The sequence below is a fragment of the Phyllobates terribilis genome, unplaced genomic scaffold (assembly GCF_046119375.1).
Source record: "Phyllobates terribilis strain yellow unplaced genomic scaffold, ASM4611937v1 Scaffold_7__3_contigs__length_470593459, whole genome shotgun sequence".
NCBI classification, from domain to species: domain Eukaryota; kingdom Metazoa; phylum Chordata; class Amphibia; order Anura; family Dendrobatidae; genus Phyllobates; species Phyllobates terribilis.
In genome coordinates this window covers 348,606,259-348,634,159 of record NW_027362767.1, presented here as the reverse complement: position 1 = coordinate 348,634,159, position 27,901 = coordinate 348,606,259, and positions in this window count along the sequence as shown.

The following is a 27,901-nucleotide window of genomic DNA, read 5'->3' as shown; positions in this document are numbered from 1 at the left end:
TCCACTGGGCCGTATTCGCACCTTTCCTGGTGAGATCGGTTAGATGTTTAACAATTACAGAAAAATTCTTAATAAATTTCCTGTAATAATTGGCAAAACCCAAAAGTCTCTGTATAGATTTCAAACCAATAGGCCTAGGCCATTCCTGCACAGCCTGAACCTTCACAGGGTCCATCTCAAAGCCCTCACTAGAGACAATGTAGCCCAAAAAACTAATTTTCTGCACAGCGAACTCACATTTCTCCAGCTTAGCAAAGAGTGAATTATCACTCAATAACTGCAAAACTTCACGTACACTCTGCCAATCGGACTCTAGATCTGGTGAGTAAATAAAAATGTCATCCAAATACACAATCACATTCTTACCAATCAATGGTCTCAGGATGTCATTAATAAGGTTCTGAAAAAAATGCAGGTGCATTGGTAAGACCAAAAGGCATCACCAGATTCTCAAAATGACCTACCAGAGTGTTAAAAGCAGTTTTCCATTCATCACCCTCCTTCACTCGTAACAAATTGTATGCCCCCCGGAGATCAATTTTGGAGAACCACTTGGCCCCCACTAACTGCTTAAACAGGTCAGGAATGAACGGCAATGGGTAGGATTTGCGTACGGTAATCTTATTAATTTCAGGAAAATCCAGACATGGACCTAAACCGCCATCCTTTTTTTTAACAAAGAAAAATCCAACTGCCACAGGCGACTTAGAAGGTCTAATGTAACCAGCAGCCAGACTAGTCTGTATGACTCCTCCAAGGCCTTTCTTTCAGGGATAGTCAGATTAAACAAGCGACTCTTGGGAAGAGTAGCTCTCAAACAAACTCAATTGCGCAATCATAATCCCTATGAGGAGGTAAAACTTGCGACTCCTCCTCCGAAAAAACCCTCCAAAAATCTTGAATAGGTACCTGTAATTCCCCTTTTTCCACAGCTGCAATGCGACCATTACAACATTTATCATAGCACTTCGGACTCCAAGACTTAATCACATTAGTAGACCAGTCCAATAAAGGATTGTGCAGTTTTAACCAAGGCAATCCTAGAACAACCGGAGAGGGTAAATTATCTAAAACAACCAAGTCCAAAATTTCTTGGTGAACTCTATTGATAGTGAGGGGAAATGCAGCAACATTGTGAGTAATACATTTCAAAGGAGTGTTATCAATTGCAATCACAGAAATTGGTGATGACAAAGGTTTTGATTTCAATTTAAGGTTTTCCAAAAACCCTTTATCAATCACATTAAGTGTTGACCCACCATCCACAAATACCTGAAATTCAATCCAATCTCCCTGCAAAGTAGTACTGCCAGAAAGAAATAAAGAAATACTCCTGCAGAGCGTAAATGAGCTATACGGGCATAAGTGACATTTTTTTTTTCTTTACTTAAATGACGCTCACAATACTTAATCAAATGGTCAGCTTTACCACAATAAAGACACAATCCCTCGGCGAACCTCCGGTCTCTTTCCTGAGAGTGGAGTGACATCGCCTCAACCTCCATCAGTTCTCCGTCGTTAGAGCAGATTTTCTGAGGACTAGGAACTGACATTACAGGAGTCTTTACCTCATTAAGCCTGCACCTCAGTCTCCTGTCTACACGAACAGATAACTGCATGGCATCCTGCAGAGTCCCAGGTGCAGGGAATGCAATTAGCAAATCCTTAACCCTTTCACTCAGAAAGAAATAAACATTTCAGCACAGGATCATTCCATTTAACTTCTGAGGCCCATCTCCTGAAGTGTGTGCAATAATTTTCAACATCATCTGACCCCTGATTCAAACGATGAGATTTGATCAGGATCGTCATATAATAGCCCCATAGCAGAAAAAAATTCTTCAACAGACCTTAAGCACGGATCATTAGGTTGGAGAGAAAAGGCCCACCCCTGTGGTTCATTGCGCAGAAGTGACATAATAAAACCAATGCGCTGTGATTCATTCCCAGAGGACCTTGGTCTCAAAATAAAATATAACAAACAAGCATTTTTAATGGAAAAAAAATATTGCTGTTTGTCATAAAAAACATCAGGCAGTCCTACCTTGGGTTTGACAAAATGCACTCCAGAACAGCTACTCACGTGTTGCTGAAGCTTGGCCACCTCCAGAGACAATCCCTGCAGGCGTTGAGCCAAATCCTGGACGGAAACCATTCTGATCCCCGAATTTCTTTCCTTTTAGTTTTTTTGGCTGGACTTACTGTTATGATCTGCAACATGTACTAAGGAAAGATAGGGGAAAGCTGTCCCTACAGTAAGACTAAGCTGAATCCCTACGATGTAGCGGGCAGCCTGTTCCTAACGAACAGACCCGCCTTAGTCCTCGGCTAGTCTGAACGAAGACCTATAGAATTAAGGGAGGGATCCCTAAAAGAACTAAGGACAGGGACAAAAATGGGACACCTCCTAAACAGAGAAGTTGTTGCAGAACACAAAAGACAAACTGACAAAAATGTACTAGAGGTCCCAGAGGACCAAGCGAACTTGACAGAGAAAGGCACCGAAGCACCAGGCTAGAGAAACAGTCAAACACTGAAGTCCAGCACAGCCATAAGGGCGGAGCTGGAATATAAAGGCAGATGATCAAGTGACCGCAAAACACAAGATGGAAAAAACAAACAGGAGGGTTCTAACACCGCCTGCAATGCATCCTATTTGATTGTGAGCAGAGAGCATTTCAGAAGACAGAGAAGCGGGATGGTGACGCTAATTATGGCGTCATCGCCGCTCACCATCTTGGTGCAGTCCTCAAAGTTTTGGAGGATGGTACATATGTCTGACATCCATGTCCACTCCTGAGGTCTTATGTGTGGAGTCTGAACTGAATACCGACGGCCTTGTTGATGCTGGTACTCAACAACTGCCCTCTTCTGCTCACAAATCCTTCCCAACATCTGCAGTGTAGAGTTCCAACGCGTGGGGACATCACACACCAGTCTGTGAGCCAGAAGCTGCAAACGCTGCTGAAACACTGCAAGGGCGGCGGAAGCTGTAGCTGACTTTCTAAAATGGGCACACAGGCAGCGTACTTTAACAAGCAGATCCGGCTGCTCCGGGTAGGATTTTGGAAACCGCTGAACCATGAGGTTAAGCACATGGGTCAGGCATGGTACGTGTGTCACACACGGCCATGCCTGGCTGTAGGTTCAGCGGTTTGAGCCACAGATCTGCCTGCTTTTTCAGAGCTGTCCATACTCTTCAGCATTGTGCAGTTTTTCAGCTAAGCATATTAGCTTCAGCACAGCCTGTTGTCACTTGGCCGAGGCAGTGCTGCAGTGCTTCCATCTTGTGACTGATGTGGTCCTTTTGGAAATGGAGGCTGAAGAGGAGGAGGAGGATGAGGTGCAGGAGCTGTAGACCGTGGGGGCAACCCTGATTGACCTAGGGCCCGCAATCCTTGGCGTCGGGAGGATGTGTTCCGTCCCAAGGTCCGACTGGGTCCCGGCTTCCACTATGTTAACCCAGTGTGCCGTCAGCGAGATGTACCGTCCCTGCCCACAAGCACTTGTCCACGTGTCCGTGGTTGGGTGGACTTTATCGGTAACTGCTTTGTTGAGAGCACGGCTAATGTTTTGGGACACGTGCTTGTGTAATGCGGGGACGGCACACCGGGACAAATAGTGGCGGCTGGGAACCGAGTACCGAGGGACAGCCGCCGCCATCAGGTTGCGGAATGCTTCCGTCTCCACGAGCCTAAAAGGCAACATTTCGAGCGCAAGCAGTTGTGAAATGTGAGAATTTAGTAGTGTGGCCTGTGGGGCGTTGGCTGCATATTTGCGCTTGCGTTCCAAGGACGGGGGTATGGACAACTGAACGCTGCGCTGGGACAAGGACATGGACGTGCTTCCTGATGCTGCTACTTGAGAGTGTGCAACGACAGGTTCAGGGCAGGAGGCATCTTCGAATGCACCATGGACAGGGGATTGACTTGCATGCACAACAGCGGAAGAAGCAATGGTGCCACCCACAGACACTGTATCTGGACACTGGGGTTCGGCCAACAAAGTCGGGTGCTTTGCTGCCATGTGCCTGATCATGCTGGTGGTGGTCAGGCTGGTCATTTTGCCACCCTTGCTGATGCTGGCCTGGCAGGTGGTGCAAATGGCCTTTTTGGGGTTATCGGCAGAGTCTTTAAAAAACAACCAGACTCGGGAAGACCTAACAGTTGTACTGGCAACTTCCTTCGTGTTGGTGTTACGGGGAACGGTTGCCTGCCTTCTGTCTGCGGCCACCACACTGCTTTTTCCTGCCTGTTGGGGTGCTCTGCCTCCCTCCCCCTGTGTGCTGCTGTCCTCGCTCTGCATGTCCTCCTGCCAGGTTTGGTCAATTACTATATCGTCCACCACCTCGTCTTCCACTTCCACACCCTGGTCCTCCTCCTGACTTTCCGGCAATTGTGTCTCATCATCGTCCACCTCTTGTGACACTTTCCCACCGTCGCCTTCGTGTGACCGTGGCTGCTCAAATATTTGGACATCGCTACACGCGATCTCCTCTTGCCCCGCTTCAAGTGGACCGGGCGAGAGGCCCGAATCTATAAATGGAAAAGTGAACAGCTCTTCAGTGTCCAAGTGTGGGATCAGTTGTCTCTGGGTACTCGGCATGGTGGGAGGAAGGAGGATCAGGGTGAGGAATATGAGGTCCAGACTCATGGCTACTGAGACTTGACCGTGTGGAAGACAGGGTGGTGGTGGTGGTGGCTAAGTGACTGGAAGCATTATCCGCTATCCAACCAACAACCTTTTGACACTGCTCTGGGTTCAATAGTGGTTTGCTGCAGTCCCCTAGAAATTGGGACAGGAAGATCAGGCAAGAAGATGTGGGTGTTTGTTGTGGCACAATTTCGGCTTGCCCACGGCCTTGTCCTCGGCCTCTGCATGCACCATTACCATCACACCCAGTTCCCTGTCCCTTGCCACGTGCCTTGCCCATTTTAAATGGAGGACAGTATCTTCCACGCTCACTACAAATGACTGAGTTTGGAGCGAACTTATATGTGATCCGTGTGATAGAGAAAACAGAGTTTTAAATACCTGGCCTGTAGGTAAGTAGTTTGAACAGCAAACTGCGGTGAATTGCTTCAATGACACACTAAAGGAAATTTTTAATGGAGGCCAGAAATGGCAGTATTTTCTGACAACGTATATGTGATCGGTGTGACGGAGAAAACACAGTTTTGAATAGCTGGATTTCTAGCGCTCTAATATGGAAAGGACCTGGCTGTATTCTGCAGTGCCAACAAGCAAATGGCGCAGAAAAAATGGTGTTCTCTGGATTGCTTTTTAAACAAATAATGAGGATTAAGATCCAAAGAAAAGTATCCCTGGCCCCTGAGACCTGGGCCTTTATATAGAAATATCTAACAGCAGCAGAAGGCAGAATTGGAATGGAGCCTCTTGTGCTATATGCACTGCAGTCTGCTATATACACTGCCTGCCTGCCTATATACACTGCCTGTATGATATCTTTGCAGATGGGTTAGTCCTCAGAAGGACTGATTGTTAAGATAGATATGTGTAATGTACGGTTTTTCTCCCTACACTACCTAATACACGATCAAATCTCGCCCTGACACAGCAGCAGCTCTCCCTACACTGTCTGATCCGCAGTGACTGTGACGAGCATGGCGGCGCCAGGTCTGATATAGACCTGATGACGCTGTGCGGCCAGCCAATCATTGTAATGCCACAACCAACATGGCTACGGCATTACAGTGCATGGCAGGCAATCCCTGCATGTTCATTGGCGCTCTAAAGAGCGCCAAACATGCAGGGAGGGGACCCGAGTTCCCGCCCGAGCAACCCGGAAATACTCGGCGAGCGCCGAGCATCTCGATCAGTGAGATGCTCGGGCGAGTACCGAGCAGTAGCGAGCATGCTCGCTCATCACTAGTGCCAGGTCCACCCACAATTTGGTGCAAATAATTTTGTGTGAATGTTACCCACACTGCAGATTTTTAGGGTAAAGAATCATGAGTCATTTTCCTTTTCCCACATTTAATAAAGGGGAAACAAGACCTTGTCCAAATCCATGCAAACAATGTGCAGGTGGTGCAGTGAATGGGGATGGGTTGCAGTGACTTGGTTTAAGCCATGGGTGGGGAACCTCCGGCCCGCAAATGGCCCACAGTGTTAATTTCTGCGGCTACCGGGCAGATTCCGGGCAACTCTAGTGCTCGGGCTGGCGGCCCTTTAATTGCTTTTGAGACAGTGAGCACACGCAAACAGCGCTCAGTATAGAATGTACCTTGGAGTCAGAGCGCCATGTGCTCCGCGCTCCAGTCCCACCAGCTGCAGTGGCAGCCCCAGCCCCTCCTGTGATGTCTATATACCCCCAGCCCCTCCTGTGATGTCTATATGCCCTCAGCCCATTTTGTAATGTCTATATACCCCCAGCCCATCCTGTGATGTCTATGTGCCCCCAGCCCGTCCTGTGATGTCTATATGCCCCCATCCCCTCTTGTGATGTCTATGTACCCCCCAGCCCATCCTGTGATGTCTATATGCCCCCAGCCCCTCCTGTGATCTCTATATGCCCCACCCCCTTCTGTGATGTCTATATGCCCCCAGCCCGTTTTGTGATGTCTATATGACACCAGCCCCTCCTGTGATGTCTATATGCCCTCAGCCCATTTTGTAATGTCTATATACCCCCAGCCCATCCAGTGATGTCTAAGTGCCCCCAACCCATCCTGTGATGTCTATATGCCCCACCCCCTCCAGTGATGTCTATGTACCCCAGACCATCCTGGGATGTCTATATGCCTCCACCCCCTCCTGTGATGTCTATGTACCCCCAGCCCGTCCTGTGAGGTCTATGTGCCCCTAGCCCGTCCTGTGAGGTCTATATGCCCTGAGCTCCTCCTGTGATGTCTCTATGCCCTCAGCCCTTCCTGTGATGTCCATGTGCCCCCTGCCCATCATGTGATGCCTATATGCCCTGAGTCCCTCCAGTGATGTCTTTATGCCCTCATCCCCTTCTGTGATGTCTATGTACCCCCAGCCCGTCCTGTGAGGTCTATGTGCCCCTAGCCCGTCCTGTGACGTCTATATGCCCTCAGCCCCTCCTGTGATGTCCATGTGCCCCCAGCCCATCATGTGATGCCTATATGCCCTCAGTCCCTCCAGTGATGTCTATATGCCCTCAGCCCCTCCTGTGATATGTATGTGCCCCCAGCCTATCCTGTGAGGTCTATATGGCCCCAGCCCACCCTGTGAAGTCTATGTGCCCCCAGATCGTTTTTTGATGACTATATGCCCCCAGCCCCTTTTGTGATATCTATATTCCCCTAGCCCCTCCTGTGATGTCTATATGCACTCAGCCCCTCCTGTGATATCTATGTGCCCCCAGTCTGTCCTGTGAGGTCTACATACCCCCAGTCCGTCCTGTGATGCCTATATGCCCCCAGCCCCTCCTGTGATGTCTATATGCCCCCAGCCTGACTTGTGATGTCTATATGCCCCCAGCTTCTCCTGTGATGTTTATGTGCCCCTGTCCATCCTGTGAGGTCTATGTGCCCCCAGCCCATCCTGTGAGGTCTATATGCCCCCAGCCCCTCCTGTGATGTCTATGTCCCCAGCCCCTCCTTTGATGTCTCTATGCCCCCAGCCCCTCCTGTGATGTCTATGTCCCCAGCCCCTCCTGTGATGTCTATATGCCACAGTCCGTCCTATGATGTGTGTATGACCCCAGCCCGTCTGTCCTGTGATGTCTATATGCCCCCAGCCCCTCCTGTGATGTCTACATGCCCCCAGCCCCTCCTGTTATTTCCATATGCCCCAGCCCCTCCTGTGAGTTCTATATTCCCGCAGGTCTATGTGCCCCTAGCCCGTCCTGTGAGGCCTACATGCCCTCAGCTCCTCCTGTGATGTCTATATGCCCTCAGCCCCTCCTGTGATGTTTATGTGCCCCTAGCCCATCCTGTGAGGTCTATATGCCCCCAGTCCGTCCTGTGATGTCTATATGCCCCCAGCCCCTCCTGTGATGTCTATATGCCCCAGTCCGTCCTGTGATGTCTATATGCCCCCAGCCCTCCCTGTGATGTCTATTTGCCCCCAGTCCTTCCTGTGATGTCTATGTGGCCCCAGCCCCTCCTGTGATGTCTATATGTCCCCAGCTCGTCCTGTGATCTCTATGTGCCCCCAGCCCCTCCTGTGATGTCTATGTGCCCCCAGCCCATCCTGTGATGTCTATATGCCCCCAGCCCCTCCTGTGAAGTCTATGTGCCCCCAGTCCCTCCTGTGAAGTCTATGTGCCCCTAGCCCATCCTGTGATGTCTATATGCCCTCAGCCCCTCCTGTGTTGCCTATGTGCCCTCAGCCCCATCTGTGATGTCTATGTGCCCTCAGTCCTTCCTGTGATGTCTATATGCCCTCATCCCCTCCTGTGAAGTCTATATACCCCTAGCCCATCCTGTGAGGTCTATATGGCCCCAGCCCAACCTGTGAAGTCTATGTGCCCCCCCCACTGTTTTTTTATGAATATATGCCCCCAGCCCATTTTGTGATATCTATATACCTCTAGCCCCTCCTGTGATGTCTATATGCCCATAGCCCCTCCTGTGATGTCTATGTGCCCCCAGCCTGTCCTGTGAGGTCTACGTGCTCCCTGCCCATCTTGTAAGGTCTATGTGCCCCTAGCCCCTCCTGTGATGTCTAAATGCCCCCAGTCCGTCCTGTGATGTCTATATGCCCCCAGCCCCTCCTGTGATGTCTATATGCCCCCAGTCTCTCCTGTCATGTCTATGTGCCCCAGTCCGTCCTGTGAGGTCTATATGCTCCCAGTCCATCCTGTGATGTCTATATGCCCCCAGCCCCTCCTGTGATGTCTATATGCCCCCAGCCCCTCCTGTGATGTCTATATGCCCCCATTCTCTCCTGTCATGTCTATGTGCCCCAGTCCGTCCTGTGAGGTCTATATGCCCCCAGTCCGTCCTGTGATGTCCATGTGCCCCCAGCCCCTCCTGTGTTGTCTATATGTCCCCAGCCCGTCCTATGATGTGTGTATGACCCCAGTTCGTCTGTCCTGTGATGTCTATATGCCCCCAGCCCCTCCTGTGATGTCTATATGCCCCCAGCCCCTCCTGTAAATTCTATATGTCCCCAGCCCCTCCTGTGAGTTCTATATGCCCCCAGCCCCTCCTGTGAGTTCTATATTCCCCCAGATCCTCCTGTGATGTCTATATGCCCCCAGCCCCTCCTGTGAGTTCTATATGCCCCCAGATCCTCCTGTGATGTCTATATGCCCTCAGTCCATCCTGTGATGTCTATGTGTGCCCAGCCCCTCCTGTATTGTCTATATGCCCCCAGCCCATCCTATGATGTGTGTACGACCCCAGCCCGTCTGTCCTGTGTTGTCTATATGCCCCCAGCCCCTCCTGTGTTGTCTATATGCCCCCAGCCCGTCCTATGATGTGTGTATAACCCCAGCCCACCTGTCCTGTTATGTCTATATGCCCCCAGCCCCTCCTGTGTTGTCTATATGCCCCCAGCCCATCCTATGATGTGTGTATGACCCCAGTTCGTCTGTCCTGTGATGTCTATATTCCCCAGCCCTCCCTGTGATGTCTATATGCCCCAGCCCCTCCTGTGAGTTCTATATGCCCCCAGCCCCTCCTGTGAGTTCTATATTCCCCCAGATCTTCCTGTGATGTCTATATGCCCCCAGCCCCTCCTGTGAGTTCTATATTCCCCCAGATCCTCCTGTAATGTCTATATGCCCCCAGCCCCTCCTGTGAGTTCTATATGCCCCCAGATCCTCCTGTGATGTCTATATACCCCCAGCCCTCCGTGTTGTCTATATGCCCCCAGTCCGTGCTGTGATGTCTATGTGCCCCCAGCGCCTCCTGTGTTGTCTATATGCCCTCAGTCCACCCTGTGATGTCTATGTGTGTCCAGCCCCTCCTGTGTTATCTATATGCCCCCAGCCCGTCCTATGATGTGTGTACGACCCCAGGCCGTCTGTCCTGTGATGTCTATGTGGCCCCCCTGCGGGTTCAGTGGCCACAGAGGTACTGCCTCTCACCTAGAGGTGTGGTATCTCACGCTCAGGTAAGGAAGGAGTACTGCCCGGGACCCTAACACCTGCATCCAACACTACACTACTCCAGACCAGCAGGAGGGGCAAGATGTGTCGCTTCCCTGCTGAGCCCTGTCCCTGGCTGGAGTGGGGGGGAGACCAAAGTAGGGGGAACCATGTAGTGGGTGTGGGTGGAGGAGGTAAATCAGGGGAGCACTTGTTGGGAATAGTATAAAGTGGGAAGCCATCTTGGGAGTGAGAGCAGTCAGTGAGATCAGTCTGAGAGGAGAAGTAGAGGGAGCAGGAGCTCTGTAGGAGCTCTGCTCAGAAGGAGGGCCTAGCCAGAGAGGCCCAAGACTGAAGAGAGAGAGAGAGGAGCAGGAGAAAGGCTCCAGGAACGTGGAAGGGACCCCAGGGGTATGGGTAGTGCTGGAGGCCACCCGTACGCCCGAATCTGCCAGGCGGTGGAGGGGTCAGGTCGCACAGAGGCGACTGGTCCCTAAACTAGCAGAGTTCTTTAAGCCTGAACTAGGAAACTGGAGGCTGCAGTATTTCAGGTACTGCAGCCAAAAGCCACATCTAATCACCAGAAAGGTGGCCATAGAGGACCCAGGGGACAGAGGAGACGTCGCCCGGCAAGGTCCGCGGCCACTGGCCTGAGACACTGGGTGTGAGGTGCAGGTGACGCGCCCCCTGGGCCTGTGCTGTGCAGGGGGATACCCGGAGCCGGATCCCTGGGGGTTGTAGTCTCAGTGTGGCGGTGACCCGGTCCGTGCCCAGGGCGGTCAAACCAGTGGCAGCCTTAAGTAATAACAATGTCCGACTACGCCACCCGTGGATTGCGGTCAGTGGGGACCGCCGCTGCGCTGCAGACCGCTGAGGCTGATGTAATTTGCGCAGCCGAGTATGGAATAACTCCCCACGGGAGAAGTATTGCCTCAGGGCAGCTAGTGTGGATGATGGGAGTGATGGTGTGAGCGTCCCAGTAGTAATGGTGCTGGTGCGGCGATGAAACACAGAGACGTGTGGTGCAGTTCAGGGTCTTTACTGATGGTATAAAGCTGACCCTCCCGGGAGTACTGGTTAGCAGTAGGGGTCTGGTCAGTCTGTGAGCAAGCAGGATCTCCCCTGGCCAGGTGGAGTTGTAGGCCTCCCCGACTATCTGCACTCTTTCCTGGCTACCTTGCTCTATGCGGGTAGAAGTAGCCCACGTCCCTGAGTATACCGTGTGGTGCTCACCCGTATGGCCGGTGACTTGGGGCCTTCCGTTAGCCTCCACTTCACGATGGCGGTGCTGGTCCCTTGCTTGTGACCGTGCCTCCGGGCTTCTAAGGCCAGAGGACATGGAATCCCCTGCCGGTTGGAATCTGCTGCTGGACCTGGATGTCCCCACAGCCTCGGACTCCGTGTCCGGGTTTAGTGTCTTCAGCCAAGGCGAGCTTTCTAGCTTCCAGCCTCTGGCACTCGCTCCTGCTCCTACAGAGCTCCTGTTGTAACTCTCCCTGTGTCTGGAACTTCACTCACTAATCCCGCCCCAGACCCAGTTTATAAGGGCAGATTCCTCCCCTCCCAGGTCTGGGTGGGCCGTGTTGCATGCTTAGGGCTCCTGACCAGAGAAACCTCCCACTTGCTTTCAGACATAATATTTCTATTACTGTGGCAACCAGACCCCTGGGGTGCCACATTGGGAGACGGCCAGATGGAACACACAGAAGGGGGTCCCGTTACGTACTCCGGAGAGACCTGGGAGTTTGCTGAACCCCTCCCTGAGTAAGCACAGGACGCCGTGGGAAGTTACTCTAGTACTGGTAACTGGAAGTCTAAGAAACCGTGAGTAAACCCTGAGGACTGCACCTTACTGTCTCTGTGATCATTAACTGCGCCATCCTCTGCACTACACTGCACCACGAGTGCTACTTCCATAACAGCAACATCTACACTGCCCTGGAGCTAAGCTCTACCTGTGGAGAGCTAAACCAACTCTGCTACATTTACACCAGCTCCAGAGGACCTGCTCCGCAGCTGCGGCTCCCTTTAGCCGCATACCACAGGTGGCGTCACGAACACTGTATATAAGAACTTTAATTCCCCTGTAAATATCGGCTTTTTACTGACCACCCTGGGTCACGGACTGGGTCACCGCCACTGTGACATCTCCCCTAGCAACGACCGGCCTGGCACCGAGTACCCCACGGCCCAGGGGACGCGTCATACTTGATGTCACGAACAGGATATGAACTTACCCGGGTATTGTGCACCTAGAGACTGTGTTCTATACTGAATGTGGCGCCCGCCCCAGAAGAACGGGTGCCATTATGTGCGAGACCAAAGACTACAAGAAACCACCTCCCATCGTGGGCCGGGTTCCAGAATGGCGCCAAAAGCGGGGCCCACCCCGAGCAGCAGTGACCATGTATGTGGATGTGTCCATCAAGCTGGGGGGTCCGCTCCTAGGTGTGGCCGACAGCAAGCTGCCATGGAACCGCCCCCGAAAGGGGAGAGGAGAGAAGAAACCTGGGAGATAGGGCAGAGTCTCTAGCAGTCTAGACAGACCGCACCTGGCAGGCAACATGGAGGAGAGTCCGGAGAAAGCTCCCATCTATGGCCTGCAGCAATCAGCAACGCCTCTCACCCTGGAGAAGGCAATGGCGAAATTATCCCTGGAGGATACCAAGTTCCTCCATGCCGAGATCCAGGAGCTAGGCCGGAGGATGGAGAGGGCCCAGCAGGATGCCATCGCCAGCTGGAAGGAGGAGCTGCTGGGGAAGATTGTGACCCGGCAGCAGCCAGTGCTGCAGTCCACCAGCCGCGCCCCAGCCCCGGAGGAGCCTGAACAGAGCCAGGAGGCAGAGGACGGCACAGGCGCGGCCGCGGGAGCAGGTAAGAGGAGTCTACCTGTCCCGGGCGCTGAGAGTGCTGACCTGCTCACGGGCTCCCTGACAGAGCCTCCGATCCTGGGCGCCTGCTCTGCCAACCTGCTCCTACGCCCCCTACCAGAGCCACCTGCCCCCGCACCCGAGTGGGTGTACGGAAGCCCCGGCTATGACTGGTCTGCTAAATTCGAGGACCAGCAGGGACTCCCTCTAGCGCCCACACCTGCACCCCCGGTTACAAGCCAAGGAGGAGTGGCGTTCCGGTGGGACAACCAGGAAGGAGACCTCATGGGGTTCCCGTGGGAGACCCAGACCCAGGCCCTCAGGAGGGAGGAGTACTGCAGACGGGAGCTCCTGCAGCTGGAGAAGGAGCGTCACGACTGGCAGGTGCAGTGGGAGCAGATGGAGGCCCGGAACATGGCGGCCAAAACCCGGGCCCGCAAGGCAAGATCCACCACGCCCAGTCCCCGTTTGGAGGGGATAGTGGTGAAGTTCGACCTGGGGCTTCGTCAGAGAGCCGCAGATGGACCGGGACGTCTTTGCGAATAGACGGGACGTCGAGCCCCATCTCCAACAGGGGCATCCCGGCCGAGACCTCTACCCCGGTGACCATGTCACCTTTACCCGACACAAGGGAGAGCGCGGGTGGTATGCCCTCCAGGTATACAGAGTGGTGAAGGAGAGAAAGGACATGCCCCCGCAGTACGAGGTTGATGACCCGGCTGGGTCAGCCTGCAGAAACCAGGAGTTCCCCCGGAGGGAGCCCCACTGTTGAACTGTTTGTTTAAAAAAAGACTGTATATAGTTACCCGGAAGGGTACAACACTGCTGCAAGTTTGAAAAAGTTTATTTGCTTTTGTGTGCCTTTAAAATTCCATAAGTGTACCCGGTAAGGGTATAGAGACATTAAGGTTAAGGACGGTGAATAACCGAGAAACTTTACTGTAAATAGTTGCACTTCTGAAAGTGCCCCTTACTGGTTTTATATGACAAGACTGACCTCAGAACAAAAACCCATTTGGCGTGGCCGAAGACGTGGTCCGACACCTGGATCACCTATGCCCTGCAGCCACGCCCAGGGCCTACGTTGAGGGTTTTCGGACGGGTCCCTCATGTTCATCAGAATTGCACCTTTACCAGTGAAAAGCACATTCGGCAGTAAATTTCACTGTATTTGATTGAAAATGTTTGATATGAGAAGAGTTTTATCTGCTTGAAAAATGTTTTATATGTGTGAAGAAGAAAAATGTGTTCTTTAAAAAGTTTTATATAGTAACCTGCAACGTTTAAGTAATGTGCCTCCCATAAAGGGAAGAAAAGTTGTGATTATTCTTATATGTGGATGCATTTTAAAAAATTTTGTATGTCTAAAATGTGTTTTATTCTGTTCCAGCCCGCGGACGTGCTGTGTTTTTCCAGGGGGGTATGTGGCGCCCCTGCGGGTTCAGTCGCCACAGAGGTACTGCATCTCACCCAGAGGTGTGGTATCTCACGCTCAGGTAAGGAAGGAGTACTGCCCGGGACCCTAACACCTGCATCCAACACTACACTACTCCAGACCAGCAGGAGGGGCAAGATGCGTCGCTTCCCTGCTGAGCCCTGTCCCTGGCTGGAGTGGGGAGGGACCAAAGTAGGGGGAACCATGTAGTGGGTGTGGGTGGAGGAAGTAAATCAGGGGAGCACTTGTTGGGAATAGTATAAAGAGGGAAGCCATCTTGGGAGTGAGAGCAGTCAGTGAGATCAGTCTGAGAGGAGAAGTAGAGGGAGCAGGAGCTCTGTAGGAGCTCTGCTCAGAAGGAGGGCCTAGCCAGAGAGGCCCAAGACTGAAGAGAGAGAGAGAGGAGCAGGAGAAAGGCTCCAGGAACGTGGAAGTGACCCCAGGGGTACGGGTAGTGCTGGAGGCCACCCGTACGCCCGAATCTGCCAGGCGGTGGAGGGGTCAGGTCGCACAGAGGGGACCGGTCCCTAAACTACCAGAGTTCTTTAAGCCTCAACTAGGAAACCGGAGGCTGCAGTATTTCAGGTACTGCAGCCAAAAGCCACATCTAATCACCAGAAAGGTGGCCATAGAGGACCCAGGGGACAGAGGAGACGTCGTCCGGCAAGGTCCGCGGCCACTGGCCTGAGACACTGGGTGTGAGGTGCAGGGAGACGGCCAGAAGGAACACACAGAAGGGGGTCCCGTTACGTACTCCGGAGAGACCTGCGAGTTTGCTGAACCCCTCCCTGAGTGAGCACAGGACACAGTGGGAAGTTACTCTAGTACTGGTAACTGGAAGTCTAAGAAACCGTGAGTAAACCCTGAGGACTGCACCTTACTGTCTCTGTGATTATTAACTGCGCCATCCTCTGCACTACACTGCACCACGAGTGCTACTTCCATAACAGCAACATCTACACTGCCCTGGAGCTAAGCTCTACCTATGGAGAGCTAAACCAACTCTGCTGCATTTACACCAGCTCCAGAGGACCTGCTCCGCAGCGGCTGCTCCCTTTAGCCGCATACCACAGGTGGCGTCACAAACACTGTATATAAGAACTTTAATTCCCCTGTAAATATCGGCTTTTTACTGACCACCCTGGGTCACGGACCGGGTCACCGCCACTGTGACATCTCCCTTAGCAACGACCGGCCCCGCACCGAGTACCCCACGGCCCAGGGGGCGCGTCATGTCTACATGCCCCTAGCCCCTCCTGTGTTGTCTATATGCCCCCAGCCCATCCTATGATGTGTGTATGACCCCAGTTCGTCTGTCCTGTGATGTCTATATGCCACTAGCCCCTCCTGTGATGTCTATATGCCCCCAGATCCTCCTGTGATGTCTATATGCCCCCAGATCCTCCTGTGATGTCTATATGCCCCAGCCCTCCCTGTGATGCCTATATGCCCCAGCAGATCCGCTTCAAAATCCACACCTAAAATCTGTATCCGGAACATACCCTAAATCTAAATCTTCCCGATTGACTTACACTGAAGAATCAGAATAATTTTCTTTGGTGGGCCCATTAAACCAGAGACCCAAACTGAGAGAAGTAAAATGCTGGAGCGCTGTCTGGCATAAATCAAGGCTGAGCTCTTTTTTTCTTATTTCTGATGTCAATGCAAAATACAAGTAATTGAGTATTATTGGTCATAGATTAGAACAAGTTAATTTTTGTACAGTGCTGCAGAATATGTTAATGCCATAAAAATACAGGTAAGCAGATGTAGGAATAATATTGTTTGCCATTGTTTCATGAGACCTGATGTCACAACTTTCCCACACTGCTTCTGACTTACATCCTTTTATGTCATTTCCAGGAACTAACTTTTTTTTAATAGGTGCATGTGTGCCACCTAGTGTGCTTTGGAGGTAATGCAGCTCCAAATGTAAAAAGTCTGATCAGTGTAAACCTGCCATACAAAAAATATCTTCATTTGTTTCTTGGTGGTAAGCTTGTTTTTTCTTCCCCTTCTTCCAAGAGCCTTTTTTCTTCTGGCCATATAGTCATATGAGTGCCTGTTTTCATTTTTCGGGATATGAGGATATGAGGCTGCCTGGAAGACATCTCCACATTTACCCACTCTTGCACGTTTTGAGGGAAACATTAAGGTCTGCGGGGCTTTGTAAGCCAATGAACTGTACATTTTGAAAAAACCTACAAGAAGAAAAATGAACATAAACCCTGCTATAAATAAATAAAAAGCAAAAGTGCTTTTAAATAAAATAGGGTTCTTACTAACACCGTTTTTGATCAAAAATAGCATGAAAGCTATCCTACCACGGCAAGGTGAACCCATTTGGGATAGTCCTACTCTGTCTAATATTAAAAACCTTATCATGTGTCAAGGTTGACCTCCAGTGTGTGAATAAGGCCAAACAAAGGACCGGGTCCCGAACTGTGGACATCTGACTAGGGAAGCTTTAAATGTATTATCCAGCTTTAGGAAGGGAAGCCACACCCTGGCTTGCACAGAATGCAAAAAATACAAAGAAAAAACACTAAATTTGAGCTTGCTTTAAGTTGGTATACATGCAGCACATAAATGAACCCGAATGGGTTCACCTTGTCATGCTGGGATATCTTTCATGCTATTTTTGATCAAAAACAGTGTTACTAAGAACAATGTATAATTTAAATGCACTTTTGCTTTTTATTTATTTAGTTACAGCAAGATTTATGTTCATTTTGCTTCTTGTAGGTTTTTCTCTGATTTATGACCATTGTGAATATGTGTTTGCGTGCTGCATGTATAGCAACTTAAACCCAGCTCAGATGTTGTGTTTTTTCACTGTACATTTTGAGTTGTGTTCCAATTTTTTTCCAAAGTGGCTTACATTTTGTCTTTGCTGTCTGGGGACGTTTTGGCGTGGGCTACACCATTATGGGAGTGGGATGACCCTATGATGCAATCCTTACCATGTTTTCCTGTCTGCCTTCCATAAAGCATTTGATGAATTGGGTTGTGTCCACTCCACCGCTGATTCCACACTGCGGCTCAGACAATGTACTAGCTCTTTTAGAGAGATATAAGGGTATGGTGGTTTTATGATATGCACTGCTGATTTAAATATGAACCAAGGGATATCATGAAAAAGTGGTTTAATGTCAACACATTTCAGAGTCCATCTGACTCCTTCCTCAGAACAACCACAAATGAGGAACCCACTGTGTATAAGGACCCCACAGTATGATGGGCCCCCATACTTTATGATTACCCAACAGTATCTCCTACAATGTATGAGGACCCCACTGTATGAGGGGCCGCCATACTTTATGATGTCCTCACAGTCACATCAAAAGTTTTATTTAAGAAAAAAACATAATTTACTCACCTAATCCAGGATCCTGATGAGTCCACCATTATTGATGATATCCAATGATGATGATCACCAAGCCGAGACGCTGATGTCCTGAGCGTGCGCCGGCACCTATTTCCTGTTCTGTCCTATGTGCATCACCCTGCAGTTCTGTATGTAAACTGGCCCCCGGCGGTAGTCGTGTGAGTAGTCCGATAGATCCACATCTCAGGGCCAGCTATAGGAAATTTAGTGTTGCTAGTGGGCGTGTGCGACATTGTACCTGGATCTGCTGGTTCCATTGCACTTAGTGCAGTCCCGCTCCCTTTAACTGTCTCATTCTATAAGCCAGACCAGTCCTTAAAAACAATGCCTATTTTATATGCGGCTAATCTGATGAACAGGTGGTTACAGGTTGCACATACTATTCTTCCATCTTCCATACAATACAGCGGCTCCATTCTCAGATTTACAGTCTGCACTTTGTTTCCGGCAGCAGATACCGCAAGGGTAGATGTTTGAATTGCCTGCGTTTTCTTAAGGGTAGGGTCCCGATACCTGGAGTCTTTAGCTATATCAGTCCCAGGGGCTACTCCTTGAGACTAAGCTCCCTTTTTTAGCAGTCACAGCAGGGCGCTACCTTTTCCTAAAGTCCCCCTCTTCTGCTGGACTGTACCTTTCCCAGACTTGTAAGCTTTCCTTTCCTGCAGTGGTCCCCACTTTCCTGAAATATCCTCCTGCCTCTGTAGCTAGCTTCTTTCCATGCTGAGCCTTGTAGTTCTACAATCAATCGACCTGTCCTCCTTCCTGTCACCTACTCTCCAGCACACAGCTTACTCCATATTCTGCTACTTCAGCACTGACTAAGTACTTCCTATATCCCTATAGCCTTCCCACTGGTTCCCCTAGAGAGACACCCACCTCCTCTCTCTGGGGATGGCATTGAGGTTAACCCTCCAGGAACCTGACACACACACACTGTCCATAAGGATAAAATACACTTTTTATATAACATATGCAAAAAATTTAATCACACACCAATTAACTTAGGAACTTACCTCAACATCTTCTCGAGGGGATAGGTCTCCTGTCCACTGTCTCACATGTACACCATAGGATGAAAGCGACCTGCGGTCTACAGAATGGAGAGTGGTAGTGCAGGGAGATTGTGTCTCCCTGCTCTACCACACAGCTTAACTATATTGGAGTGCTGCGCACACCCATATAGTTATGGGTAGCGGTTGCTCAAGGTGTGCCCCTTTGAGGGGGACAGGTCTCCTGTCCACCCACTTACATACCCACGCACTTAAAGATGGTCATCCTCAACCATACCGACCTCTAAACATTAGCACACATTTAAATTCAACGTAAGTCAAAAGTCTTATCCTCCACTCTGTTCTTTTCGTGTTGGAACAACGTCTTCTCTCTTTGCCTTTCTCTCTGAGTCATTTTTACTTCGGTCCCACTGGGTTGGGACCCTGGAACAGATTGTGCATGTCTCTTTTACTAGGACCATAGTCCCAACGCAGCAACAGGCTGCTGAACTTGAAGAATTGGGATCCCTCCAGCAGTTGGAGTCCCTTGGGTCCGACTGACCCTGACTTTATCTTGTGGAACATCAGAACATGGTAGCAGAACAAGGCCTAACTAACACAGCCGTTAGGGAAAACCTGGCACAGCACTGGAAATGTCCACTTCCGTCAAATGTTTTTCTTTTTCCAAATTGTCTCTTCAGAGAGGAAGAGGACTAGAACTCTTGTGCCACCTTTAGGAAGTAGCAATCCTAAAAGTCAATAGTGACCCTTTTTTCCAGGCTGCCCAGGATTTAGGAGATGGATATCGGTCCCACCTCCATGGTTGCTCAGGATACTGTTGCCCCCCGGAGTTGTCTTGAAGCAGTCCTCTTCCAATCATGAACACCTGTGCAGACATGTTACCTGAGAAACAAATGTTAGAACCGGATCTGGCCGCATGGGGTATCTCGGTGCCAGGAAGCTCCTTCTTCTCCTCCTCGGCCCAAACGGAAGTCTGGGTCCTCACATCCTCCTTGCGGTGCTGCTGTGACTCTCCTTTTTGATCCCGTCCTATGGATCCCGTTGACTGACTGCTTCGCTGCTGTCTATGTTGTTGCTCAAACTCAGTCTCCTCTTCCAATTTCTCAACCTCCTCACTGGTCATGGGGTGAGTGACCCGCACCGTGTGCCTGCCTTTGCGGCACCATACTTTGCAAAATTTCACCTTCTCCCCATGTAGAGACTGTGCAGACAGTATGGCAGGGTGTCCTTTTTACCATTGCTCTATTGACATAGACTTCATCCCTTGCCACTTGCTCTTTGATAAAGGCGAATCCTTTTATATGATTAAAATCCACTACTCTCCCTTCAGTGTACTGCTCTTCAAACAGGGCTCGCTTTGGGCCCGCTAACCATTCTCGGGCCAGCACATCCATCTTCATGTACTCCTCTATGAAATTAACTTCTTCCTGCAACCATAGGATTCCCCAGGATTTCTCACTCACAGGGAGTGAGGGGCCCCACCTCCCCCAGTTCCAGTCAAATTTCTCAGGCTGAGCCTGCTTCAGGGGTACAGGTGTAGGATTCGGGGATTCCCTTTCTTCCTCTTTCTCTTCCTCCCCAGAGCCCTCACATCTCCCTAGGGGCAGCGTGCACCAGCCACTTTGCATGAGGACGGCCCATCAGGTACAGACTGACCTGATGCTGCTATCTCTTCGAGGGCTGACACCTGGTCTTCAGCAGGCATCCAGCTCCAATGTTGTATCCGGACCTTGTGCTGATAAAGCCCCACCTTGGGCTGGGGGGTCATCTGCCAAATGATAGACACTGGTAGTGACGTCGCCTGTTCATGTGGTCGCACCTTCCGGCTGCTCTCCTTCTGCCGTGGAACCTTTAGTTGTGAGGCGGATCATCTGGCTGCTCCTGCTGCACGTACAGCTCATTGCTGTGCTGTCGTCTGAGATGTCCGCTCTTAACCTGAGGGCAAAATGGCGCTGGCCAGTCACTCACTGCAAGTTTCCCGCCCAACTTGCTCTGCCCTTCCAGAGGCTAGTGATGCAACTGCCACATCTTCTGTCACTCCCCATGACTCTGCCCCCGGACACACCTCCGTCGCTCTGCGTTTCTCACCCGCTGGGCCATTTTCCTTCATTCGCCGTTTCTTACCTGATGTACCTTTTTTCTTCACTCTGCCTTTCTCACCGATGGGCCACCTTCCTTCACTCAGCGTTTCTCACCCGATGAGCCGCCTTCCTTCACTCGGCGTTCTTCACCCAGTGAGGTGCCTTCCTTCACTTAGCGTTTCTCACCTGCTGGGCTGCCTCCCTTGCTGGATCACACTACCTTCTGTGACACTCCACCTCTTCCAGGTCGGACCTTGGCTCTGGCACACCTCCTCTTCCAGGTCATCACTCTGGTGGGCTGGGCACATCTTTGAGCCTTCAGACACTGTCCACTCACACAATGGGCCTCAGACCACAGGCCACTGCCATCTTGGGACCCACACTGCCATCCACCATCTTGTAATTCGCAATGCCGTCTGCCATCTTGGCGCTCGTTCCGTTGTCTGCCATCTTGTCTGCATTACAGGTATTAGGTTCCCCGATTTCTTCACTTGAAACATTTGAATCCTGCTGACTACGCCACTTGTGAACTGGCCCCTGGCAGTAGCCATGTGAGTGGTCCGCCATTTCCACATCGGGGCTAGCTGCAGGAAATTTAATGTTTTTAGTGGGTGTGTGCGACATTGAACCTGGATCTGCTGCTTCCATCGTCGGTTCCATTGAACATAGTGCAGTCCCACTCCCGTTCACCGTCTCATTCAAAAAGCCAGACCATTCCTTAAAAACAATTTCCATTTTATATTTGGCTAAACTCATGAACAGGTGGTTACAGGTTATACATTCTCTTCCTCCATCTTTCACACCATACAGCGGCTCCATTCTCAGAGTTACAGTCTGCACTTTGTTCCTGGCAACAGGTACCGCAAGGGGCATGAGGAGATGTTTGAATTGCCTGCGTTTTCTTCAGGGTAGGGTCATACAGGTCCACATGTAACGCTATTATTCCGATACTCGGAGTCTTTAGCTATATCAGTCCCAAGGGCCACTCGTTGAGACTGCGTTCCCTGTTTTAGTACTCACAGCAGGGCGCTACCTTTTTCTAAGGTCCCATTCTTCTGCTGGACTGCACTTTCCCTGGACTTGTAAGCTTTCCTTTCGTGCAGGGGTCTCCACTTGCCTGAGATGTCCTCCTGCCTCTGTAACTAGCTTCTTTCCATGCTGAGTCTTGTGGTTCTACAACCGATCAACCTGTCCTCCTTACTGTTACCTCCTCTCCAGCATACAGCCTCCTCCATAATAGGCTACTTCAACACTGACTAAGTACTTCCTATATCCCTATAGCCTTCCCACTGGTTCCCCTATAGAGCCACCCACCACCTGTCTCTGGGGACGGCATTGAGGTTAACCCTCCAGGAACCTGAACGCACACCGACCATAAGGATAAAATACACTCTTTATATAACATATTCCAAAAATGTTATCACACAACAATTAACTCTTAGCAACTTGCCTCGACATCTTCTTGAGGGCGACAGGTCTCCTGTCCACCCTCTCACATGTACACCGTGGGATTAAAGTGACCTGTGGTCTAGAGAACGGAGCAGTAGTGCAGGAAGGTCATGTCTCCCTGCTCTACCACACAGCTTAACTATATTGGAGTGCTGCGCACACCCATATAGTTATGGATAGCGGTAACTCTGGGTGGGTCCCTCTGAGCGCGGGGCCTGGGGAAACCACCCCCTCTGTCTCCTTATTAGCTATGCTACTGAGCATCGGTCACTGAGTCTTCCAGAAAGTGTGATATCTCATTTGCTCTGATGTCATACTCATTCAGTGAGGACGAGGAACATCCAAGAAGGCGCCCAAGGACGTCTACTGCACCAAGTCCAAAATTCAGTGAACTGTTTTAGCCACCACTCCTCTAAACTTATGAGTCCCAGATCCCTGAATTTTTGGGAAGGCCAGGAGCTTGTAAACATGACATCTACGTTATAAGAGCATACTGTAGCATGTATTTACTTTGTCACGCCGCTGTTTATCCTGTGGCAATGCAAGGGATTAATTTGACAACACTTACGTTTTTGCACTATAACAATTATGCGCAGTGTCAAACTGACATCTTGTACGACTGCATATTTGAAATTAGGACCATATCTGACAAACACAGTGCCAGATTTGTCTAAAAATACACCAAGAGCAAAACATTTATATTGAAAAGTTTTTAGTTCGTTTTAACCCCTCCCAACATGTGATATACATGTACAGTACAGACCAAAAGTTTGGACACACCTTCTCATTTAAAGATTTTTCTGTATTTTCATGACTATGAAAATTGTACATTCACACTGAAGGCATCAAAACTATGAATTAACACATGTGGAATTATATACTTAACAAAAAAGTGTGAAACAACTGAAAATATGTCTTATATTCTAGGTTCTTCAAAGTAGCCACCTTTTGCTTTGATGACTGCTTTGCACACTCTTGGCATTCTCTTGATGAGCTTCAAGAGGTAGTCACCGGAAATGGTCTTCCAACAATCTTGAAGGAGTTCCCAGAGATGCTTAGCACTTGTTGGCCCTTTTGCCTTCACTCTGCGGTCCAGCTCACCTCAAACTATCTCGATTGGGTTCAGGTCTGGTGACTGTGGAGGCCAGGTCATCTGGCGTAGCAACCCATCACTCTCCATCTTGGTCAAATAGCCCTTACACAGCCTGGAGGTGTGTTTGGGGTCATTGTCCTATTAAAAAATAAATGATGGTCCAACTAAACGCAAACCGGATGGAATAGCATGCCGCTGCAAGATGCTGTGGTAGCCATGCTGGTTCAGTATGCCTTCAATTTTGAATAAATCCCCAACAGTGTCACCAGCTAAGCACCCCCACACCATCACACCTCCTCCTCCATGCTTCACGGTGGGAACCAGGCATGTAGAGTCCATCCGTTCACCTTTCTGCGTCGCACAAAGACACGGTGGTTGTAACCAAAGATCTTAAATTTGGACTCATCAGATCAAAGCACAGATTTCCACTCGTCTAATGTACATTCCTTGTGTTCTTTAGCCCAAACAAGTCTCTTCTGCTTGTTGCCTATCCTTAGTAGTGGTTTCCTAGCAGCTATTTTACCATGAAGGCCTGCTGCACAAAGTCTCCTCTTAACAGTTGTTGAAAAGATGTGTCTGCTGATAGAACTCTGTGTGGCATTGACCTGGTCTCTAATCTGAGCTGCTGTTAACCTGCGATTTCTGAGGCTGGTGACTCGGATAAACTTATCCTCAGAAGCAGAGGTGACTCTTGGTCTTCCTTTTCTGGGTCGGTCCTCATGTGAGTCAGTTTCTTTGTAGCGCTTGATGGTTTTTGCAACTGCACTTGGGGACACTTTCAAAGTTTTCCCAATTTTTCGCACTGACTGACCTTCACTTCTTAAAGTAATGATGGCCACTCGTTTTTCTTTACTTAGCTGCTTTTTTCTTGCCATAATACAAATTCTAACAGTCTATTCAGTAGGACTATCAGCTGTGTATCCACCAGACTTCTGCACAACACAACTGATGGTCCCAACCCCATTTATAAGGCAAGAAATCCCACTTATTGAACCTGACAGGGCACACCTGTGAAGTGAAAACCATTTCCGGTGACTACCTCTTGAAGCTCATCAAGAGAATGCCAAGAGTGCGCAAAGCAGTCATCAAAGGAAAAGGTGGCTACTTTGAAGAACCTAGAATATAAGACATATTTTCAGTTGTTTCACACTTTTTTTGTTAAGTATATAATTCCACATGTGTTAATTCATAGTTTTGATGCCTTCAGTGTGAATGTAAAATTTTCATACTCATGAAAATAGCCATGGGAACCCAATGTCGTCATGACGACATCCGCGTCACCAGCTACTAGCAAGGTATTTAGATCATGCGCAGTGCAGGGCTGACAACCCGACCTATAAACCTGTCCCACTAGATCAAACGATCAAAAAATGTCATGTGTCCGAAAATGGTAACAAAAAAGGTCAACTCATCCCACAAAAAACAAGCCCTCGCATGACTGTGTTGGCCGAAATATTGAAAAATTATATCTCTCAAAATATGGCAATGCAAAAACTAGTTTCTTTAAAAAAAAAAAAATCGTCTTTTACTGTGTGACTGCAGCCAAACATAAAAGCACGTTTTAAATCTGGTATCACTGTAATTGCACCGACCCGAAGAATAAAGTTGTCTAATCCCTTATACCGCACGAGGAACGGCATAAAAAATAAATAAAATCAATTCTTCACCTGCTGTTGATTTGTTCATTCTGCCTCCCAAAGATTGCAGTAAAGCTCGGCTTACATTTTTCCTGCGCGGTGCTCTGAGCGCTTATGTGACGCCCAGCTGCGCTTGGTATCACAGATCCTGGAAGAGTGCATTGATGGATTCCTCCACAAGAGGCCCCCATAAACATTCACACATCTCCACCTTCCACCTCAGACCACCAGAGGGAGCCCGTTAGGGATATAAATAGGGAAGGTGGAGCCAGGCAGTTCAGTTCCTGCAGAGTGAGACACAGAAACAGGTCAGTCTGCAGTGGTGCTCAGTCTAGTTTAGAGAACTTAGCTATTAGTTCAGCAGTGGAGCGCGAGGCTCCTGCCAGCTAGATTCAGGGAGCTCAGAATAGTGAGCTTTAGGTGTGACGGCGCCATAAGATCGGTGAAGCGCGGCAAGCTGCCGTTAGTGTGAGTAGCCTAGTGAGGGCCCGAGTAGGCCGAAGGCGAGTGGAGAGTTAGTACATAGGGGGCAGAGGAGCTTAACTGGCTCACCCCGAAGAATTTACTGGACACCGGGTCCGAAGCTTACCGGGATCTCTATGACCCAGTAAGGCATAACCGGAATCCCTGGAGAACTACAAGTCCCAGGATCGCTAAAGTGCTGATACATAACAGAGCTGGGAGACACATAGGCCCCGCAAGCTGAGAAGTGTGTACTCCAAGAAAAGGCCCTACCACAAGGTCAGCCAGCGCAGGACAGAGACAAAGTTAGGCCTAGCTCCAGGCAGGTCAGAAACTTACTACGCAGAGGCAAGTAACAGGAGGCCCTACACCTGCTCATTTGGGAGGATCCTGATATGCACCCTTCACCCTACAGTGCTCCGGGACGTGCCTGAATTTCCATCAGTAAAATGTACTGAAGTGACTTTCGTGTCTGTCCCTGTTCTTGCTCTGACCCGGCTGGGTCTCGCCTGTCCTGCATTCCCCTTTCCGTACGCTGCCCTGAGGCCTAGCTCCACCTGTGGGGAGCTATACCATCGAGCTGCCTTATCATCGGCCTCAGTGGACTGCGCAGCGCTGGTGATTCTCACCAGAAGCCACAGGTGGCGTCACAAACTTTTATAAAATTAACAACTAACAAACCTATTATCCCAGTATAATACCTAGCCCCTTTTTAAAGAGTGACCCCAGGGTACGGGCCCGGGAGCCGACCACCGCGACATCTCTAAAGGCCAGGCAAAGGCCTGGGTACCGAGTCATCCCCATCCCCTGGGCTAGTCATCTCTCCCTGGCGTCACGAACAGAATCGTGTGCCCGCGGCAACGACGGAGTGTTATGCCCTTTGCCACCGGGTACTGTGCGCCTTTATTGAAGTGAACTGTATATTCGACTGTGGTGAAGAGTCCCACCATTGTTGGGCCGCTGAGCAGGAAGAAGGGCGTAACCGCGGGAAACTAAGGGGCGTACCTGCAAAAGAGCGCGAAGCCCCGGACATGCCCCATGCCTCGACGTTAAACCAGGAAGCGCCAGGTCCTGTAAGGAGCGTCGTTGAACACTCTGACATAGGACGCAAGCGACGCAAGGTCCTGAAGATGGCCGTCACCTGCGGAGCTGCGGCCTACCGGAAGAAAAACTAGAAGGTAGGCCACGGTTAGCTAGGGGGGCGCCAGAATGTCCGAGGAACAGCACAACACCGGGATACCGGCCAACGTCCCTGATGTTCAACCTGCGCCCAACGCCGGGCAGGCCGAGGCAGCCGCTCCACCAGCAGCGCCTGTAACCCCTGTCATTCCTATAACTTTACCGTACATTCCTGGAACAAAGTGGCTCCCCCAGTACAATGGCAAACCTGTCTGGATTCAAACGGAAGATATGCGGTATCTTAGACATGTACTCTATGACAGGCAAGCAAAGAGCTGCTGTTGTATTGGGACAACTGACTGGTGCTGCGGAACGGGAAGTGGAAACATGGTCGGCCGCAGACCAGGAGTCAGTGTCCGCAATATTTCAAAAGCTACAGACTGTCTTTGAGGATCTTACTGAGGCGGACCTCCGGATGAGGTTCTACAACTGTTCTCAACAGCCGGAGGACAATGTTTGGGACTACGCCTGGCGTCTACAAGGGGCCCTGCGGGCTCTGAAACAGGTTAGCCCAACCAGCATAGAAAATGAGAATAGAATGCTGAAGGACCAGTTTGTCCGGGGACTGAGGTCTCCAGAGGAGAGCAGGACTGTGTGTTGGTGGTCCCTGGATCATCCATATGCCACTTTTGATAATCTCAAGGACATGGCTATAAAAGGACTGCAGCCCTTGGAAACAAATTCCATCCAATGTTACCAGGGTGGGGCTACCCCAGTACCTGCTACACCCACCTTTTCCCCAGTGGCTGCTGAAGCTAAGGTTCCAGCAACGTCCCCTAGAGAACTGGACAGTCTGCGCTCTGAAGTGCGTCAGTTGAGCAAAACCCTGACCACTGTGCTGAATGCCCTGCAGCTGCGGATGGAGCCCGAGGAAGGAGGGAAAATCCTGTTAGCCAATAGCCCTGAGGATGTCCCCTGGATGCGAAGGAGGAGGAGGCCAACACCACCCTCTACGAGGACCAGTGACCAGCGCCGTCCGCCGAAGGACCCTACCTGCTACCGCTGCCGCAAGACCGGACACACCACCCGGAATTGTCCTTTAAACTAGAAAACCCTGGGTCCGAGGGCCGACACCCAGAAGTAAACTCCCCAGGCCCATCAGACTGGTACAACAGGTTCGTTGGAGGAAGATCATTCCTGTCCATTGTGTTGGACGGGATCCCGACGCATGCTCTGCTGGACACAGGAGCTCAGGTAACCATCATGCCTGACGTCCTCTACAAGAGGTTCTGGTCCATGGACGACCTAGGTCCGCCAGCTCCAAATCTTTCTG